Here is a 16,361-nt window from a genome sequence, read left to right on the forward strand (position 1 = left end):
AGTCTATATACAGTGTCTCTATATAAATTATTACATATGGCACATTTATTTTAACCACAAACAATGTAGCAAATTGTACTACTTGTGTCTAGAAGCCTCTTACAAAACCGTTGTTAGTAAAAACCTAATTTTCATAAATTTCAAACATTGCATTATTTTTTTCAAATGGCTATTGCATGGTTTTGAGCTGGGAAATAGCTGTATAATCTCTATTCCTCATGATCAGGTAAGTGCTATTGATGCCAGTTATTCTGCTTAAATGAGTCTTCAGACTGAAATAATATTCTTTAAATTATTGTGTGGGTAAAAGGTACTCTTTTGCAAATAAAATCTATGTAAATATTTGGCAAAGTCAACAGGAGCTGATTAAGCTTGCATTTTAAGTAAGTGGCTATTGTACTGGAAATTTTGAAGGAAGGTTGTAAGTTCACTGACGGGTGGTCTAGTATCTCGCAAGGTATGACTGCTCTTGTGTGTGAAGGGATGCAGTCTGCATATTTAGTCATAATCAATCCCCCTTCCCCAAACAAGCCAAAAACAGCCACGGCAAAAAAGCCAAAGCTGTGAGACGTCAGACGGCTTTCTACTGATGCTGAAAACTGCTCTTTTGGAACCACTTCTGATGCAGTAAGTTTAGCATTGTAAATGGATGTACGCTAACCAATTATAGTATAACAGAAAAGTACCTTGCAGACATGTGTAGTACCTTCCCTAAGATACATCTGTCCTATATTTGTTGTAGACAGATACCTCTATGTCTATATCTCTCTTTATCTATATCTTTGTTATAGCCCTTTATTATAGACAGCAAATGTTTTTATGGAGGTTTATATCCTAATTATAATGGGATGGCTGTAAGAAACAATCGTTACATTATTTTTGTGTTTGTTACCGCCTCCCTCCGCCCCCCCCCCCCCAAGAAAAAAAACCCAAGAAAGTACTCTGAATATTTTTGTTTCTATAATGAAAGAAATGAAGCTTGAGAGAATAGGCGCAATGCCAGAAGTTATTTATGAAAATATATGTGTTTCTAAACATACAGATAGGTTTAAAGTTTCTCCTGCTGTTACCTGTTGGCATGTTCAGAACAGAAAGGGGGACGATGTATGGAAAAAATGATTTATTGTTTAGAAAATATGATCTAGTGGTTGGAGAAAATAACTGAAGTAAAAAGAGATATTTTAAAGCTTTAAAATGTATTATTCAAAAGCTTTATCTTATGCTGTGTAAGTTTGAAGGATTTTCCAAGGTGCTTTAAAACCAGTTGGAGTCTTTCCGTCAGGCTTTGAGTTAGATACCTGACAAGATATATGAACTGTCTTGTATCCAAGGTCAGTAGTACAAATCAGTTTTTATATCGGCATAAGTAAGAAAGCATCAGAAATCTAGTTGCACACAAAAGCAATGCCCTGTGCTGGAGTTTCCTCAGGTTTACACATTGTTTGTGACTTTCTGAATTAGTTTCACAGAATGTGTGTATACATATATGTATATACATGTATTGTATATTGGAAGTACTGACCTTAATGGCATTCTAAAAGACACATAATGATGTTAATTGATGAACAGCCCAAAATCTGACAATTTCACAAAATCCTGAGCACCATATTCAACCGCTGTCAAAAGCCCTATTCAAGCCCTATTCAACTAATGGCATTCAAAGAAAGGCCGCCAGTTCTATTCAAATACAGCTATTACAGGTCAGCATTGATGTAACTGGCAGTAGAATAGCATCCTTGTTGTAAACTACCCTTTGTAGAATCAAGAATGTATGCATAGTTGGGGGGGGGGGGAGAAGAAGAAAAGAAAATTTTGGGTAGCCAAAAGGGTGAAATTCTCTGTTAAATTTGACAAATTAAAAATTTCATAAATTGTGTTTTCTTTCCTTTCCAGTTGTTCTGTGTCTTATATTTACTTGATGGAACTTTTGAGGGCAAAATGATTTCTGAAAGTCATGATAACATCAGAATATACTGCATTGTGTGAATTTGCACATTTGTAAAGGACTGCTGTAAAAGTCAAATATTCTGATAGTAACATGCAATTCTGAGGAAATGGTTGTACTAACGAATATAATTCATTCATTAATCTTTCATAACTAGAAATAAGTTCTGTTACTAAGCCCCTGCACTTGTGGTCATTTGGAACAAAACCTTTTTCTACAGTATTTTAAAGCTCTCTGCTGAAGATTAATGGTTGATCCCAAATACACTGAGGATAGGGTCATGTTCATATTACCTCCAATATATCATGTACAACAACGGGTAAATGGTGAATTACATGTCAGTCACAGCACATTGGTCAGGACTTCAGTTCGCTGGTCCTGTGTACTGTTAGCAGCTCCAGTAAACAAAATGTCATCAGGAAATCTGCAGTGCTATGCAGTGAAGATTATGAAAAAGACCACACAGTATACAAACTGATTCCAGATCTAAAGCAACAATTTGTTCTGTTGCTTATTCGGGAACTGTTTTATTAGACGTGGTGCCAGCATGTGTTATTGCAATAAATAATGGAGACTGTGCAACCCACAATGTACGCAAACTCCCTAAAACATTTCATAAAGGATTCCTGGTGGTTAAACTATGTGTTAAGGAGAAAACATAAAATACAGGGTCATTTTGCTCATTTTGTGAAAGTGTCTACTTTTTTTTACCCCTTTAAACAAACCATCATTATTAGGCTTGAACTTGAGAAATCTTTGAGGGAATGAAGAAATTTCATGAAGAGTTATGCTGGCAGCCACGTAATGGGCAATGCCATTATCAACAAGTGGGAACTTTGTTACCAGTTCTATTACTTGACAGCCTTGTTTGATCTGTATTTACCATTTATTATGTGAATCCTGTAGTCACTCCAGACAGAAAACCAGAAAGTGACCATTCCAAAGACGAGCCCACTTTATGGCAGTATATGAGCCAGATTTCAGTATTTGTTGATTCCTCCAGTTCATGGGTGACAATAAAAAAATCCTCTTTTCCCCATATGTTAACATATGCATACATATTGCCTGACATAAAATTGTTAAATGTCCTTGACAGCTTTACAAATTGCCCCTCCTTTCTGCCAAGGTATATTTTCTTCATAAAGGTGCTTCATACTTTCACCGTGGCTATAAGAACAGATACTTTGGGAACACCTTTTAGAATATATTTAGTTAGACTGTGTTCTATCATCCTAACTGTATGTCCTGTCCAGTAGAGTCATTTTCCTGCACTTGGATTTTTTGAATCTAGAGTGAGTGTCCAAGATTATATCCATGTAAAATTATATCCCTATAGTTGTTGCATATGTCTAAATATTGATCTTTTCCAAAGCTATTTGAAGTTAAAAAGGACTCTCCATGACCACATTACCACAAATTAGGTCTTGAGGATTTGCTATTTTTACTTATTTATGAGTTCAGCATGAGTTAGATCATTTTCTATCGATAGAGAAGAAGCAATAGACGTTTCTGGGGTGGGGACATGCCATTGGGAGCCATCACTATGGCATAGTCTTTAATGTTGCTTCTGAATGTTATAAATGTCTTAAATCCTATGTACTTAGATGCAACAAACAGCTCTCAAAAACAGATAAAAATGTGAACAGAAAAAGTGTGTATCTGGGCCAAGGCACAGACAAGATCATCTATCATTAGTACAGTCTTAACAGCTAAGAGACCCCTGTGCTGTCAGAGAACAAAATACGTCACCTGTCCTAAGGAGCTTACAGTCTACACACATGATGAGAGATGACTTAGGGAGATAGACATTATTAATGTAATAGGCAGGTGTTTTAAAAGAGCAGTAGCATAAACATATTCAAGTGTTAAAGGTATCACAGGAAATTAAAACACTGAAGGATGGATTAGAAGAAAAGGTGGGTTTTTTTCAGGTACTGAGCATATGTGTGGGTGATAGCATGGAAGAAAGCGTAGGTTTTATTTTTCTTTCACTACACATACTAAAATTCTTCACTGTTGGAATATTTTAGTTATGCTATCCCTTTCCAGTCTTACAGCACACACACACACACCCCCCTTATCTTTTTATCTAAAAAGTGGTAGGATAATTCTGGTCAGCAGATGAAACTTGCTCTTGAAATAACAATTTCGGTCAAGCCGGGATAATTCTGAAATGGTGAGCAGGCAGAGTGGGAGTGAGTAGTCAGTCTGGCAATGTCTTGGAATGAAAAAGGAGGGCAGGATGGAGAAAGAAATTGGAAATGATGTGGTAAGTCAGGGTAAACTTTGAGGGAGGAAGAAAGGAAGATGGCATGAAATGGAAAGGTTCAGGAAGATGTGTTGGAGTTTGACAGCCACAAATACCACAGGATCACAGAATGTTTGAGGTTCTGTGAAGGGACCTCAAAAGGGACATCTGGAGATGACAGGGCCACCCCTACAGGTCAGGGCAGAGTCAGCTAGAGCAGGAGTTTCAGCATCTTTCAGTTGAGTTTTGAATATCTTCACAACTTTTACTGGGCAACCTATTCTAGTGCTTGGCCACCCTCAGAGTAAAGAAGAATGAAGAAGTTTTTCTTCTATTTAAGTCCAATCTCTTGTATTTCAGTTTATTCCTGTTGTGTCTTGTCCTATTGCTGTGCACAACTGAAAGAGTCTCGGGCTCTGTCTTTTTTATTCCCTGCCTCTGACCCCATCAGGTATTTATACACATTGCTGGCTTATGTTTCAACTGGTGTCCTCCAGGACAAAAGCAAAGCTGCTTTCCAGATTGTAAGCCCCCAGCCCAGACTGTCATATAAGTTTATTGCTTCCCAGCTGTGGGACTTTTGCATTTCCTTTCATTGAACTTCAAGAGATTCTCATTGCCCCATTTTCCTAGCCTGTCCAGGTTCCTCTGAACGGCAGCACGCCCATCTGGTGTACCAGGCACTCCTCCTGGTTTTTTATCATCAGCAAACTTGCCAAAGCATGTGCTCTGTCCCATTATCTGGGTCTTTAACCAACCCTGATACCAGTATCAATTCCTGGAAGACTCCATTAGTTAGTGGCCTCCAACTTCATGCTGGTGACCACAAGCCCTTGAGCCTGGTAGTTCATCCAGCATTTTTTCTATTATCCTTTTTGTCTTCTTGTAAAAATGAGAACTAAGAAACTGTACGAAAAAAATAAGCACAAAGAAAAGAACTAAAATTGAAAGGAGTAAGACTTATCTAAATCTCCAAATTCTTCTAGCGCATTGCTTTAATATGTTTGCAGTGGTTTACCATCAGGCAAATCATATTGAATTTATGTAACATTTATTAGTGTTATAAAATGTATTTTCAGTGCAATTAAAATTAAAAAAAATCATTGATGGGACCTGATTGAAGTGCAAAGCTCTTTCTCTTGCATTTTAAATGGTTTCTTTATGTCTTTCTGTTGAAATACATAACAAATTTGGAGGTTTTATTTTGAGAGTTGGTTTATTCTTTTAAAGTGTACTTCATACCCTGTTACATACTGTGTTGTATTCATGTATTGGGCTTTTTCTAATAATTCTATAGTGCGTTTTGTCACCCTTGCAACCTTTAACTGTGCTTCTGTGGGATGACTCAACAGTCTGCAGATACTGGGAGTAAAAGCTAATGCAGATCTGTTGCCTTAATACCAGCTTACACTGGAGCTGGCTGGTGTGTAGATAGGTGGGGAGTGGTGCTGTGCTGCAGACTATGCAGGAGGTCTTATGCCGTTAGTGAGATAGAGGACTCAGCTTCAAATGCAGGGAGTGTTTTAACAGAATGAAATCTACTGAACTGCTTAGACTGTTCATCTGTACTTTTTTTTTGGTATTAAATATATGAAGGAGAGAAGGGCTGAGGTTATTAAAGATAATATTCATTGAGACCCTAGGTGGAATTTCTTTGACCAGCTAATAGGCATACAGATTGACACTAATTTCACTGGCTCTTCTTGGTGTGAGAGAAAATCACAGTAATTAAGTCTAGGGCACAGTTCATCTTATTGTAAAGTAAACATGTATAATAAATCAGATGAATGGTGAAGACCTAAGGAAAAGTATAAAAAACACCTGTGGTGACTAGGTCAGATATGAACTGCTACACTGATACCTAAAGGTAGCTGAGACTAATTCCAGCCTCAGTGACCAAACAGTCCTTTCTGGCAATGTCTCCATTTTTTTTTCCATAGGTTTTGAATCTTTTTAACTGAAGCATGAATTGCCCTGTAAGAATTTGATGCTCAATGTTCAAAATCTGAGTTGTGTTAGTTAATTCTGAACGGTCATGTAACAAATGACACTATTTCTGTCTGTCAAGTGGAAATTTTACTGTGCTTTTGAATAGCTTTTAGATTTGCCACTGACAAGAAGAGAGTTTCTTGATATTTTTGTTTGTTTTAAAAAAAGGGAGCCTCTTTCTCAGCTAATTTTTTATATATGGAAAGAAAAGTATTGCCTAGTAAAGGTAGACTACTGGAGTGTGGATGGTTTAGTATTAAAATATTAACTTCATCTTTGTCATATTACATTTAACCATAGGTGTCCTAGTGAACATATCCTATTTCAACATTGTGTCTCTTCAAGCTCTCTAGTAAGGAGTCAAGGGATGCTTTGCTGTTAGTCAGTATGCGCTGCTTTATTTAAGAATCAAAACTGCTTTAAATGGTAGGGAATTTTTTTCAAACTGTGGTGGCTTGACCCTGGCTGGAAACCAGGTGCCCACCAAAGCCACTCTATCACTCCCCTCCTCAACTGGACAGGGGAGGGAAAATATAACACAAAGCTCCTTGGTCAAAATAAGAACAGGGAAAGATCACTTCACCAAGTACCATCATGGGCAAAACAGACTTGGGGAAATTAGTGTAATTTATCACCACTCAAATCAGAGGAGAATAACGAGAAAATAAAACCAGAACTAAAAACCACCTTTCCCCCACCCCTCTCTTCTTCCCAGGCTCAACTTTACTCCCAAATTCTCTGCCTGCTCCCTCTGGGAAGCACAGGGGGAGAGGGAATGGGTTGTCTCTGCCACTCTTTCCTCCTCAGGGGGAGAGCTCTTCACACTCTTCCCCTGCTCTAGTGTGGGGTCCCTCCCATGGGAGACAGGCCACCACAAACTTCTCCAACATGAGTCCCTCCCACAGGCTGCAGTTCTTCAGGAACAGACTGCTGCAGTGTGGGTCTCTCATGGGGTCACAATTCCCAGCAGCAAAGCTGCTCCAGACTGGGCTTCTCTCCCCATGGGGCCACAGGTCCTAGCAGGAGCCTTCTCCAGCGTGGGCTTCCCACAGGTCACAGCCTCCTTTGGGCACATCATCCTGCTCTGCTGTGGGGTCCTCCACTGCTCAGGTGGGTATCTGCTCCACCATGGAGCTCCATGGGCTGCAGGGGGACAGCCTGCCTCACCGTGGTCTTCACCATGGGGTGCAGGGGGATCTCTGCTTTGGCACCTGGAGCACCTCCTGTCCTCCTTCTGCACTGACCTGGGTGTCTGCAGTTGTTTCTCTCACATAGTCTCACTCCTCTCTTCAGCTGCAATTTATTGCGTGGATTGATTGATTGATCTTTTTGCTGCTTAAATGTGTTATCCCAGAGGTGCTACCACCGTCACTGATAGGCTCAACCTTGGCCAGCGGTGGGTCCCTCTTGGAGCTGGGTAGTGTTGGCTCTATTGAACACAGGGGAAGCTTCCAGCAGCTTCTCACAGAAGCCAGTCCTGTGGCACCTTCATTACCAAAACCTTGCCACGCAAACCAAATACGCAAATGTAGTGCTCAAGTGAAAACCTGATTGTATGAATCTTTATAGAAGGACAACATATAATTGGCTAGCACTACAGCAGTTTCATATAAAATATGAAGAAATACTCTTTGAATATATTGATATGAATATGTTTCTACAAGTTTGTTTGCAATATTTGCCCTTTGCTCAAGGAGGGTAACTAACTGTTGTTTCCTCCAGTATCACGCTTGCTTGCTTTTTCCACTTAGTCCAAGCTGTGTGTACGTTAGCTCTGTACACAGATGGATGTGTGCATTTCCTGCTTCAGCTCCAGAACCTGTAATGGAAAGGAACTCCCATTTGAAAATGAAAATAAGTTTCCTCTTATCTCTGCTTTCCTTTAATTTCCACTTTCATTTTATCTCCCTCACATTCAGCTTTTGAGCTTATTTTCTTTTTTTCTTATAAACATAGATTTTTGGTAATGGCTAGGCTTTAAGGTTTGTGACGGCTTCTATATATTAAGAATTATTGGATTATTTCTGATGTTGCTTGCTGTAGCTACTATATTTTATCATTTACTCTTTGAGTTATTTGTTTAATCCTTTGTTCTTAATGAAAACCACCCTAAATTTTCCTTTCTTAAGGAAAGCTGAGGAAGACATACTGCTGTATTTATGACATTAACATACACTTAATTAAAAGTGCCACTGCCTATTTATTAGCATTTTTATAAAGAGCAGATTTTCTTGTAATCTTTTGTAACTAAAAGAAATTCTGTTTCTAATATTTATACAAATGTCAACTGTATTTAAAATTAAAATTAGTACTTAATGCTATTCAAAATCTGCTTGTGGATGTAGAAACAATTTACTGTATGACCCCAATGTGCGGTTTGCTGGTACAGCTTAGGCTGTGGATACCCTTGTATATGTAATTATTATGTTAAGGATGTTTATTCTAAGACAAATTCAGTTCAGTCTGTTTGTATAACTTCACTGTTGTTTTGTTTCCATATGCTTTATTGTATCATAAAGCGTGCATTTGTTTAGGCAAGTGATTTCTTCAGATCATTTCAGCATTGCTTAGGGCACAGCAGAATTAACAGGCTAATTCTGTATTTAGGCTTGCGAGATCCTGGATGTAAATTGATTTCCTTTACAAGTCAATGTTTTAGTACACATCAAAACAGAACAATGACCTTCAAGCTTGAATTTGTAAGGATTTTTACTTTGTATTAACTTGTTTGAGGTATTTTGGGTGGACCATTCCCAAGTTGCAAGTGTGAAATAATAAATGAGGAGTAATTGCTCAGTGATTAACACAACAAGAGATGGATTTCAGAGCTGGCTATAGGACTTCATGGCTGACCTCCCAATCACTCGGTTCTGAAGGTTCAACATTGCCTTTTTTAATTTTATTTAAATGAAAAATCTTTAAAGGAAATTATCGTCTGAAAGAGTTATTCTTATTTTCTGATTCTGCTGTAATTTGCTTGGAAGTTAGAGATTACTGATTCACAGTTATCAGTTTTCTTAAATATATGCTTGGAAAATTCAGCCCAAACCAGTAAAATTTAACTGGGCTACATCATCTTTGACTTTAAATCATCTATGCTTTGACTTTTCTGTACTTCAGACAATTTGTAGCTAACTGCAGCACAAAATGTTATCAGCATTCTACAGACTGTTGTACCAATTTTGCATTAGAGCTCAATGGTAATTTGGAAGACAATAGCTTCTCTTTTGATCTCTGTGTAAAACTAGGGCTTTTTCTTTCTTTCAGAGTGTAGCTAAATGGCGATATAAAAATTACAGTAATTTATGTGTGCCTCCATTGATCACGTATGTGCAATAAAATCCTTCTTTGCTTGCATCTACGTATGCTGAGAGCTTCATCATATGAACGCCATGTGTTTTCTGTGGACCCAGCTGCTTTTGATTGGGATTGCCTTGGCAATTTTATGCTTGAATAATCCTGCAGATAGAAACTGCTGTCAGTCACAACATCTGTATCAGCCAATTGGATCAGTATGAAAGTCCAATACTAACAATGGTATTGTTCGTAGGTCTGAAAAGCATTTTCTATTGAAATATTAAATAGGGTCTTTTATAGTATCTCAGGCAGATGTCAGCTTGGGTACTGTGTGCCTGTAGTTGTAACTGCTAGGAATCTTGGAAGTAATCTTCTGTTTATCAGTTACTTGTTTATCAGTTATTCATCAGTATCGCTCTGAAAGCTGGATCATGCACTGTATCGTGTATCTGCTTAATGAGTCATTCTTCATGGGGTGTTGTGGTGTTGTGTTGGGAATGGCATTGGCACTAGCTAGTAGGATGGGTCTGAAGGCTCAGCAGTTCTGGCTGTTGGGATTTAAAAAACAAAGAAGTATTGCAGTCCTAGACCCTCTTTCAAGTTTCTATTGTAAAGCATCACATTCAGAAGCCTGTTACTGTTGCATAATTGTTTATTTTGTCAGTTTATGGACAAATTTGGAACGGAGCAGAAACTTCTTGATCCAGTGCTCTCAAATAGATGGTCAGGTTTTGAGAGTCTGGAATTTTTAAAATGAGAAGGGTCTGCTTTGAGGGCAACAGCAGCGTAAGTATGTCTTCCTTTAAGTGATCCATGTTTTTTCAAGCTGACGTATTGGCTAGACAATGTAGAAATAGTAAGTAGTTTGTTACCTGATTGAGGACTGGTTTTGTTTTGTGTGGGACATTTCTAAGACAAAGGTGACCTCATCTCCAAAGATGCTTTAGAGCTTGCTTAGATTATTTTCTTTTGTTGTTCATGTCATGTTTGTGCCATGCCTAAACCAAGAAATGAGGAAAGTGTGGTAAAGAATATAAGTAAATGTACTGTGCTGTTTGAGGCCATCACTATCCGATGCCCTTATAACACCATTCAGAGTGATCTAAAGACAACTGGAGCTGGAACAGTTGTATTAACAATTCAGCTGCTTTGCCCAGTCCATTTCATTGGCCATTCATGTCACAAGAACTCAGCACAGCAGAAATCATTATTTCTAGAAACAGACTATCCTATGTACATGTAGTAGGCATTTTCAGAAACAGGCCAAAACTGAGTACTGTTCAAAACTACTGTAAGAATGTTAAGAGCAATTTTATTTTGCAACAATTATATTTATTCTGCCTTCCATTTGGTATTCCACCTCCTTCAATAATGTATTGAAATGTAATGTTAGCAGATCAGTGATTTCTTTCCTCAGCTGGAGAAGTCTCATAGGTGAAATTCTTCTGTACTATGTCATTCCTTTGCTAAAATATACCTTCCTCTAACTGTATTAATGGAGTTCAACTTTGCAAATATTAATTTTATATTTGGTCCCAGTCAAACAAAGATAAAACAAACTAAAATATCAGACAGGACCTAATACTTTCTCAGTTTCTGCCATTGTCTCCCTTACTTACCTCTAAACAAGAAAAAAATAAATAAGAAATGTATTGTGTTTCAAATTACTGAATGGCAGAATACAAAAATTAATCTAACATCTAGTTGTTTTAAGGTTTGCTGTCACTGCAATTGTAAATCATATTAATAAACCTAAGATAAGCTGAAGCTTATTTAAGGTATCTTCAGCACCAGCAAACATTTTTATCTTGAGACAAAGCATATCTGTGGCTGCAATATCTGTTTGAGGAGAAGAGTAAGCATGCAGTTGGTCTTTATTCACCTGAACTCTGTGCCGCTTAGATTTAATTCCGTTTTCCACGTACTAAATGGCTTGCTTTTAGGTCGTTCAGGCACGCCACACCTATAACTGCAGAATAGGTATGTTAAGAGTCTCTTAATCTCTAAATCCATATAGTGTTTCAAACATCTTGAAGAATTATTGTGTATTTCTTATTTCAACTTGTTGCATTCTGTAGTCTACCATGATACATCAAATAGCAAACTCCCAGTATTAAAACTCTTATTTTATGGCATGTCCATAGTGGAATTAGTATCAAAGGAGCTAGAACAATTCATGTAAGTTAGAAGTTGAGAACTACAGAATATTTTTATAGGAAACAAATGGATACATGAATAAATATAGGCTCATCAACGGAAATAAAAAGGTGCTTCTAAGAGTAACAGGACCCAAGGAACTGTGTCTGATAGATTTGATCTGAGAAGGAAAAAAACCCAGCTTAGTCGTGTACAAACAATATTGTGTATAAATTGTGTATAAACTTAATGATCGTGTTGATGTTTAAATGCTTTCCATGCTAACAGTAACATTAAGTGTATTTAAACAACTACTAAATTAGACAACAGATAGGAAAAGTTGCATATGAAGGTTTTTAAAAAAGCAGATAAAGAGCTTTCTTGAGAAACTGTTATATTTTTCTGTACATTGTAGACACTGGAATATCCCAAGGACTAGAAGAAAGTTAATGTTGTGTCAGTATTCACAACATATAAACAGTATGAATCAAGTATTTATAGGTCTATCAGTCTGACACCAGTCTTGTGAAAAATAAAGCAAGAGTTGATAGGGGACTTGAGTACTGAAGTAAATGACATCAATTATATAATGACAATGAATATGAATTGATAGAAAGTTAAACTTTCCTACCTAAAATTGTTTTAATGAGATTACGTATTTGATTTATAAAGGATAAGCATTCTGATGCTTTGTGATTGCATGGCTCTAGAATGTGCAGAGGTTAAAAATTGTCTAAGATACTGGAAGGATACAGAATGAATATGGAACATTTTAAGTAGATTTAAGCCTAATAATTAAGCAATCATGAGGTACAAGTTGGCTAGAAATATTCCACTGAAATTCTTTTAGAATAGAGTCTTAACCACATTCTAATGTTACATTATCACTTACCTGCAAGTCTTTACAAATTGCAAATGGCACAAAAACTAAGGTTCTGGACAAGCAATAGAGATCAGCTGGAGATTCAATAAATCAAATGCTTTTAATACAACAAAATGTATTGTTCTCAGGAAAGAGCAATACAGAATTTATTGAAAAGTTGAGGGACTTCATGTAGAGATGAAGATGACTTGGGAATACATGGTTAAATATCAGCTACACAGGAACCACTGCTGTAGTGATGCTTCCAGAAAGCCTTGTAAAAAAGCCTTTTTTTGAGAATATTGGAGGAATGTAAAGATTTTTGTTCCTACTATTACTGTAAATGAGCTATATTATCTATTTTTTTCCAAATACTATCATCAAATTGAGTGGAAACTTAGGGAAGATCTGATACAATTATTTAGTGGTTTAATAATGAAAGACCTAATAAAATAGATGCATTCAGTTTCAGTATTTACTTTATCAAAGAGAATGTAAGCAATATTTTGATTACAGTCTATACAAATTTGCATGAAAACAGCGATCTAATAGTAAAACATCTCCTAGTATTTGGAAGGTATGGCAATATCCAAAGACTGGAAGTGGAAAATAGTTAGCTTCATTCCACAGTCAAGACAAAACCTTTTTAAAACTGAGAAGGATTATAACATATTCAGAATCGCATGTGGGATTGTCATAATCATTTGACCAAAGCTATTAGGTTTGACTCAGGAATTAATAATGGAAGTCCTCTGGGCAACATTCTGTTAGAGAAGACTGTGAACATAAGTATTTTTTTCTGGCTTCAAATATATAATTTGTCTTCTTGACTCCTCCCAGGTAAAGAAGTCTTAGCTTCTTGGAGACTTCAGATCTTGTGTATTGTACTTTTGAGGTATTCTGTAATGAAGTCCTTTATGTGGCAGATTTAATAGTATTTAAATTTAAACATGAGACCAATTAATTTGACTTCAGTCAAACAACATGCATTTTCAAAGCTCAAGAATTGATTCTTGAAGTATGTACTATGTAGGTCATAATATTTTCTCTTTCTGTGTTTTGTAGAGGACTGGGCAAGTAAATAGTGCTTGATTAAATAAAACTCTAGAAAACTGTAACTGCTGGTATAGATTTGTCTGGATAGGCAGAGGTTTATGGTGCAAAGCTGTGCCTGTAACCTGTCTCAGTGTCCTTAATTATGTCACAAAATTGACTCCAGGTAATTAAAGATGTTTTATTTCTCTGAACAACTGATTCCTTTCTATCATTACACCTGCTTTAGTATTTTACTTTTTTGCCATTGTTAGAAATATAATTAATTGAGAATTAAAATTCACACTTCTGTTCCCAAGTTGTATACTTTCAAGCATTCTTCCTACTTCTTTTCATCAGAATTCAGTACTGTTTCCACTTTCTTGTTCCACTTGTGGTTAGTTTTAAGCCCTATAATAAGCATTGTAGGAGATTCAGAAGGATCTAGTTTAATCCAGTAGCTCTGCACTGATCAAAGCATAGGTAGTAGCATTACTTTCAGTAAACTGTGTTTACAGCTAAGTATTACAGAGAATGCAAATCTTAAAAATCAGACTTCTTTATCACGCTTTAAAATCATCTAATTTCTGCTTGCAAATAGCCATTTTCTTACATTAGAGCACTCGAATTCTTCAGTTCATTCACCTTATCAGAGGAGTCCTGAGACAGCTGCCATGCAGTTTTAATCCCTTCCTTTGCTACGTTTTACTTTTTTACTATTTCTGGTTCATTTTCTGCTCTGCTGATTTAATAGCTGCAGGTTTCTAGCATCATCTTAGCAGATCCATCTGAAAGTTGCATCAACAGATTACCTACATCAGCCATCTAGTTAAATTTACTTGTGGTAGTTGCCCTTAATAAACCAACATTTCCCAGTAGGGGAAGATGCCTACTTCATTTCCTCCGTTCAAGTATAAGGAAATATCAGCAGGTGTTGATGGCAATACATAGGGAACATGAAATACGTGGCAGATCTTGCCAAACAACCTCGTCACACTTCTCCCTTTCCCAAATGTGCTTCCTGATTGGTAGTTCTTGTTACACCACCAGATGCAGGGCAAGGGCAATGGTTTGGAGAAGGGTTAGTGCATTATCTCCCTGATCTGGAGAAGGGTTAGTGCCTTATCTTCCTCACAGAGTATGACTAGTATAGGTGAGCTTCAGCAGCACAGTTTAACAGATCTCAGTAGTGGGGACACCACTGTTGTGTGTGTGCACAGGAGTGAGAATGCTCACAGCCCCTGGGAGCAAGCTACTTGAGGAAAGCTTCCATACCGAATTGATAAGTATGGATGGCAGCATCTCATAGTGTGAATCAGCTCTTTTATTTCATGCTGCTGATTTGGGAACTTCTAACCCAATAACAATTGCCTTTGTGGCAATAAGCTTGTGACTGACACTTCCCTCATAAAAATCTACATACACTAACCCACTAACCCATCTACAATATTTTTGTAGCTGTTTTTTGTTTAAACGTAGATAAGTTCATCCTCATTACCTGGGTACCTGGATGATTTGTCAGATACTGATTTGCCAAGATGAACATGGGAACTAAAAGAGCTTTCATTTCTCTTACTGTTTTCTCACTGTAGTTTGCCAGCCTGAAATACATGTTGTGTCATGGGCCCTGCAGCTCCTGCTCCAGGTATCAACAGTGAGCATGGTAACCACGCTACCGAGATGAATTATGCCAGTGATAAATGGAAGAATAACATGGAAACTAATGGAGTAGATATAAAATTCATACTGACAAAACTGCTGCCCTGCCAGATTTGGAGGACGAACCTCTGCTTGCACAGGGGCTGCATCTCTTTTTCATATTTTTAGCAGATATCCAAATGCTTTCTTGAGTTAAAGTCAGGGCACCCATTTAAGGCTCACTGAATTGCTTAAAAGGCAAATAACAATCCATCTGACTATTCTCACTGTATAATGGTACTTAACTAGTGTGTTTGGGTAAATGTAAAGGAAAATTACCCAGCCTGGTACTGCAAATTTAAACTTTCATCATAGCACTTCTATTGCTGAGAATTTTTCACACGTGTTTCACTGGACAAAAACTCGAGATTCTCATTTATAGTTGTTTTCCTATGCCAGGGAATTCTTCAAACTGTCCACTGTGACGGCTGTTCACAAATGCTGAGTTGTTACCAGGCTGCCTTTTAATTAAACAGTGGTTTGTCTGGCTCCGAGTCAAGGTCCCTGGTTGTCTTGTATCACAACTGTGAAGCCTGCTTGATGACTGTCTCCTACTCTCATTTTGTTTTAAGCTTTTAACAATTGCTAGCTAACTTTAAACAAAGGGAGACAATTAGTGGAATTTTTAATTAGCCCACTCCTACTAATTAGCATTAACAGTGTGGTTGTCAACACCATAGCACTTTGTGCTACATTTTTGTCGATCAATAATAGTCTAGAAGAACCATCTGTGACTGGAAATCTGTCTCATTGTTTCCTTCAGGTAATAGTCTTTCTAGTACTTTGAAGAGATTTTAAAAAATAGAAAACTTCACTTTCCAGGACACTTCAAAGTAAACCCTCAAAATATGACCACTCAGGGGAAAAATAATGATGCAGAGGAAAAAAAATAATAATCCAAGTGTTGCAGATACTAATCTGGATGATCCAGAACAGGTTATTATATTTTGGTTTATCCTCAATCTCTGCCTGTGTTATTTTTATTCGGTTTGTTACTGACTGCTGTTTATGAAAAAAAAAAAAAAAAATTAAAAATCCTAACCCACCAACAAACAGACAATCCCAAAACTCAAAACCCAAACCAGAAAGTTGGAAAGAACAGTTTCTTTCTTGTCTGCTCCTGCACACAGCTGTGCTAGTTTAAACTTAGTGTT

General features: G+C 37.2%; 1 protein-coding gene across 2 annotated transcripts in view; it reads left to right on the top strand.

Moving 5' to 3' along the window:
• The window catches only part of ZNF385D (zinc finger protein 385D), a 437,007-nt gene that overhangs the window by 372,172 nt on the left and 48,474 nt on the right, over positions 1–16,361 (top strand). The gene's annotated exons all lie outside the window — the stretch shown is intronic.

Source organism: Falco rusticolus, chromosome 4 (genome assembly GCF_015220075.1).
Source record: "Falco rusticolus isolate bFalRus1 chromosome 4, bFalRus1.pri, whole genome shotgun sequence".
NCBI lineage: Eukaryota > Metazoa > Chordata > Aves > Falconiformes > Falconidae > Falco > Falco rusticolus.